At 36.5% G+C, this 6,000-nt stretch overlaps 1 protein-coding gene across 2 annotated transcripts in view; it reads right to left on the bottom strand.

Annotated features, from left to right (window-relative positions):
- LOC135203028 (organic cation transporter protein-like) overlaps nucleotides 1-6,000 on the bottom strand; it is a 76,367-nt gene that overhangs the window by 42,063 nt on the left and 28,304 nt on the right. The gene's annotated exons all lie outside the window — the stretch shown is intronic.

Below are 6,000 nucleotides of genomic sequence, written 5' to 3'. Positions count from 1 at the left end.
ATTCAGTTGAACTCGGAATGGCAAGTAACTTATTTCTTAAGAGCCATGAGAATTTGCTCTCCAGAATTTTTTAACAAAGAACTTATCAGAAATCAACTTATCTTCTTGATATACCCCAAGCACATTAGACAAAAAGCCATACATAAAGCAAAGAGCATTTTTTACAAACCCACAGAAGACAAAGAAAAGGAAAAATTCACAAACAAAATCATAATCCCTCACATAGACAATTTATGAGAGATCACACAAACTTTAGGCTACTCTAACCCTTTCATCTTCACTTATCTGAATACATTGGGGAAACCCTTAATTAATGTTCAGAAAAAAACGGATTCTAAATTTGTAGGAGTCTATGAAATCCCCTGTATGGATTGTGATAAGTCATACTGTGGATCCACAGGAAAATCTCTCTCGGAAAGATAAACTCAACATAAGTGCTCAGTTAGATATGGACAACATACTTATGCAATTCTCCTTCATATAGATACATGAACCATACCATGGATTGGAACTCGTCCCGAATTATATATAAAAGTAGTTGTCGATAAAAATGTCAGATGGTAGAATCTTCACTGATAAAACAAAAAGATAACAGAGCCTGAGACTTTGACCATTTAGACAATATTTTCCTTAAGGCAATGACGAAGTGGATTAAGACAATTGACAGAGCCAATGTTGGCCTAGCGGCGACCCCAGGCATCGTCTAAGGCCATATCTCCCATTATGTATTTCACAAATTAACTTTTGTCATTCACTACTTGATACGGGTGGGAGTCAGTCCACTGAAACATAGTCCTAAGCCTTAATGGGCGTTTTATACTGGAGATGTATCCTGTTTTAACAGGAGAATATAATCACACCACACACACACACACACACACACACACACACACACACACACATATATATATATATATATATATATATATATATATATATATATGTATATAAATATTCACTCTCATGGTTCAGTATTTAGTAAAAAATTCTGCAAATCGTTTTAATTCCTTCTTCCACTGATTTTGTGTAAACAGCTGTTTCATTGCGCTTGAGATGCCATAAAATGGTTGGAACAACTGTATACACAAAATCAGTGGAAGGAGGAATTAAAAAGATTGGCAGATTTTTTACTAAATACTGAACCATGAGTGTCTGAATATATATATATATATATATATATATATATATATATATATATATATATATATATATATATATTCAGACACTCATGGTTCAGTATTTAGTAGATATATATATATATATATATATATATATATATATATATATATATATATATATATATATATATATGACAGATGAAGAGGCAAAAGCTCAATATATTGGGTTGCTTTATTGTTGCCAACGTTTCAAGACTATGGTCTCATTTTCAAGGCTATAAAAAACCAAAAGCACATAAATTACAAACTTGTCCAGCAAGATTAACATAAATTGTTACATACAAATAAGTACGAGAAAAAAATATAAAATAAAAATAACTTAAAATACACAATGCATGAAACATTAAGTAAAAAATTCTTAAAAAAAAAAAAATTAAACAAACCTTACAACCCGAGGTTCGGTTGCTGAAAGGCCTGCCAGAGAAGAGAAGGAGTCGAGATAACCAAGGAAAGAAGATAAGAGTGGGCGGTCTAAGCAATGTATAATGGAACTGCTGTAGTGTTGTTATTCAATGTTGGAACAATGTGCTTAATGGCCAAGGACTCGAGTATAGGGAGTTGGTTTTCATTAGGACTAGATAAAATTATCTTAAAATCATCGTAGTTGATTCTGCATTTGCATATTTGTGCATGGTTTCTTATATTTGAAAGCTCTGGACTAGAAGGCTTCATCCCTGTGCGGTAACTAATGCCTATTGTGAGTCAAGTCGTACTTTGAGCAGTCGGCGAGTGCGTCCAACGTAAGTCTGTTCGTCGCACGAACAGCACCCAGTATACAAGTAAACTAGGCCAGACCGCATCAAAGTAGGCAATTTTTCTTTGTGTCGAAAGAATCCGCCTATGGTTTTAGGATTCCTTATGATGAATTTCACACCAACTGCTGGGAAATGTTTGTTCAATATCTTCCTCAATTGTGGTATAAATGAGGTATCATAAGTGTATGGAAAGCTAGCATAATATTTTAATTTAGAAGCTAGATATACTGGAGCTGGTGGCTGGAAGATTTTCTGTAGGGCCTTTCTGACGTAACTAGAGAACAGGGCAGTTGGGTAACAATTGGTCCTAAAGAATTCCTGCAAGAAATTAATTTCATTATGAAACAAGCTCCAATTTGAAGTCAAGGCTATAAGCTCTGTGAATTAGGGTTGATAATGAATTATGCGTAAAATTATGTGAACAGGAACTATAAAAATTTTGCCCCAAACCTGTAAATGTGGCCTTACAAAAAATTCCCGTTCTGAAAACATCATTCTCTTGTACGACCAAGGTATCGAGAAAATGCAATCTATTATTATTCTCTTTCTCAAATGTAAATTTTATATTAGTGTGTGATGCGTTTGCATATTCCAAGAAAAGGTCGCAATGATGATGGTCCCTAAAAAGTAGGAATGTGTCGTCCACATATCTATGGTAAAATAGCGGCTTAAAAGAGGCAGGACAGTTGTCCAGTAGTTGCTGTTCAAACTTGAACATAAAAATGTCTGCAAAGGTGCAGCTCAATGGGATCCCCATGCCGACGCCATCTACCTGAAGGTAAACTTCATCGTTAAAAATGAAGGCTGTGTCCCGCACAGCCAATTCTAAAAGTTTCTTAAAATCCACTTTGCTAAAACCCTGGTAAACATCACCGTCATTCACAAAAATGGTTTCTAGTGTAAAGTCAATGGTTTCATCAACGGGAACATTTGTAAAAAGCGATTCCACGTCAAAGCTGGCCATGTCGAGGTCAGAGTCTTCGCTAAGTATAACCTGTTTGAATCCTAAAGAGTTGTTTACTATGGGTTTCACAGACAGTGCAAGTACGTTTTTTGGCAATAACTCTGTATCGGAGACTCGTATCAGTATGAGATTTTGCTATAGGATATTACACCCAATGCCGTAATTTATAAGATCATGAATCACTAATTGTAAAGAATGAAGATACTTGTCCCTATGCCGAGAGGCAAAAACTCGTTTAGCCAGAAATGGATATGAACACAACAGTAAACAACTCCTACCCTCCCCCAACCCCCACCCCCACCCCCTCCTTCTCCTCCCTTCAGCTTCCCATCTCTCTCTCTGAAAGTTGCTTCAGTTTAAACTTATTTCGTATGATTTTTTCTATCTATCTATCTATCTGTTTATCTATCTTTCTGTATAATAATATACATTGTTGTACATATCTAACGATCCACTCGGTTGTTACCTGCCAGAAGACATTTATTTATGCACTGATCCGCTCATCTTTAATTCAAACATATTTTGTACGATTTATCTCTCTCTCTCTCTCTCTCTCTCTCTCTCTCTCTCTGTGTATGTGTATGTGTGTGTGTGTGTGTGTGTGTGTGTGTGGTAGTAGTACCTACTGTAAATGGTTATAAGATTGAGAGATATCTGAATGTATGTAGTAAAACGATAGGCACTACGATTTATGGTAAAACGACTGTTATACTTGTGGTTGGTTACCTTCTTCGTAATCCTCATTTGGACTTAAGGTTTCAGCACTATAGTACATGTATTACGAAGGTGAAGAAGAGATGCCACCACGGAACTTAACTGTCGGCACGGTTGCAGAAATTCGTTTGTCACGCAACTTTTCAACTTTTTTAGCAATGAGAAAGCCGCCAATCGCCTTCAGGTTGGTATGAATGGGTAACTGGTTATATTAGTTACTCTGTGTTACAAATAAAAATTGAACCTTTCTACCGGACATTCATTAGAGTTAAAGCCTTGATTACACCGAAGCACATATTTTTACCTCACGAATGTTTTTGTATTATATATATATATATATATATATATCTATATATATACATAATATATATTATAGATAATATATATAGTATATATGTATATCATGTTTTAATATAACATACTATAATATTATATTATATATATATTATATAGATATTATATATATAATATATATATATATATTTTTTTTTTTTTTCCATACAGGCCTTACCACCGTGTTGCAGCGTCCTTGAGGATGAAGTTGTGGACGGTGCATTCCATTGTTGCTAGCAGGACTCTGCCACGGCCCGTCACACCACCAACACCTCAAGCACAGCCCGTCCTTGGCAGTTTCTCTGTGGGAGCAATACGCCGGCACTTTCACACAAAGTTTGCTGGCAAGCAGGCTTTTACTCTCGCATCCCTGATAAAGAACCTGAAGGAACTCAGTATCATCCCTGAAATGACCTCAAAGATTTCGCTGTGGCGGCTACTCCACAAAATGGGAGTCGAGTATAAGACCACTCAGCGTAAGATGTGTCAGGAAGGAGTCGATTGACATCGTGTGCCACAGGATACGCACCCTGCGGAACCTTCAAAGACACCGGGAAGAGGTCAGGAAGGTAATGTACGTTGATGAAACAACGGTCACAACCAGGATGAGTCATAACAAGGAGTGGGTGGATATTGGAGCAGCCAGCGGTATTGGTGATGGACAATGCTCCATACCACAGCATACTGACTGAGGAGAGTCGTTGTCCTCAGGAAATCTGACCTTATTGAAGGGCTAGAGCGCAGAAAGATTTCCTTCCCGTAGCATGCTACAAGGCCTGACCTCCTCTACATATGCCGTCAAAACAGGCCAAAGCCTGAGTACAAAGTGGATAATACGGGTCTAGGCGAATTTATCGACAGCATTTCACCGACAACAATTTACCGACAACAGTTCATCGACATGCTCAGTTTATCGAGTGCACAATTCACCGACAACAATTGATAGAAAATAAAAAAAAAGGTCTTAAAATTCAATCGGTCAAGTGGAAAATAAAATATTTTCATTGACTTATAATTGGTGACAAATTCAAATTGCAGCCTTAGTTAATGTTTCATTACTTATTGGTTGTTTCGGCTTTTAACCTTTTATCTTCGATATATGAAATAATTACTTACTAGTTTTTATTTAGGATATTAGAAAACTATGTAGATGTTTTTATTAAACATGTTTAAAATATACAGTAAATAAAGCAACTGTACAGTCATGGGCAAAATATTTAAGAAACAAGATATTTGAGAAATAAATAGATGTATAAAAAACCACAAATTGTTTTATTTAAAATCAGAAAGCAAGATTATGGGCTATTGCCCGCAGATAATCAATGACATCGCTATATGAAGAGTATTTTTCAACAATCCGTTTTATTCGTTCAGAAGAATCACGGTATTTTCTTTCTTGATGGTTGAGATGAAGTACCAGCTAAGAATTGGTCAACTTTTTCATCATTATAATTTTGTTCCTTCTTCAAGAAGTCGAAAAACTTCCATATATATTAGGTTGGTGCCCAGCAACTTGTGTTTCAAAATTTCGGTGCCAGCCTTTAACGCATTATTTGTCTTCGGCAGTGATAGTAAAGCAGATTCATAAACATTCCACATCTCGAGCTCAAACTTGGGAGGTCTACGACGGTTTCTTCTGTCAGGACGGCCTATCCACGTATCTTCAAAATAGTCCACTACGGTTTCTGCTTCACTCGGGAGGATATCAGCATCACATAATCAGCAATTCAAATGCACCGACTACCGAATCAACAGGCACATATGCTACGGCGGGCAAATAACGGAGATTTAGAGCCAATTCTGCATCCTCTTCATATCTTCTTTTCAGTCCATTAGCCTGGATGGCACGAAAGATACACTGAGAAAAATGGAGAAGAAACATCCTTTTAATACCACGCTTGGGAATTCTTTTTTTGCATGCCTTTATCATTGAGTGTTCAAAATCAATAGTTATCGGGGAAGGAGACGAAAAATGTGTATTGATCTTAATCTTCTCTAGTAGCGTATTGTATGATGCTTCTGACTTATCTGGAAGTAATGCATAGACAAGCGGAAT

The sequence above is a fragment of the Macrobrachium nipponense genome, chromosome 33 (assembly GCF_015104395.2).
Source record: "Macrobrachium nipponense isolate FS-2020 chromosome 33, ASM1510439v2, whole genome shotgun sequence".
In the NCBI taxonomy this organism is placed as follows: domain Eukaryota; kingdom Metazoa; phylum Arthropoda; class Malacostraca; order Decapoda; family Palaemonidae; genus Macrobrachium; species Macrobrachium nipponense.
Note: the sequence above shows the minus strand (reverse complement) of the source record. Positions and strands in the feature narration are given on the sequence as shown.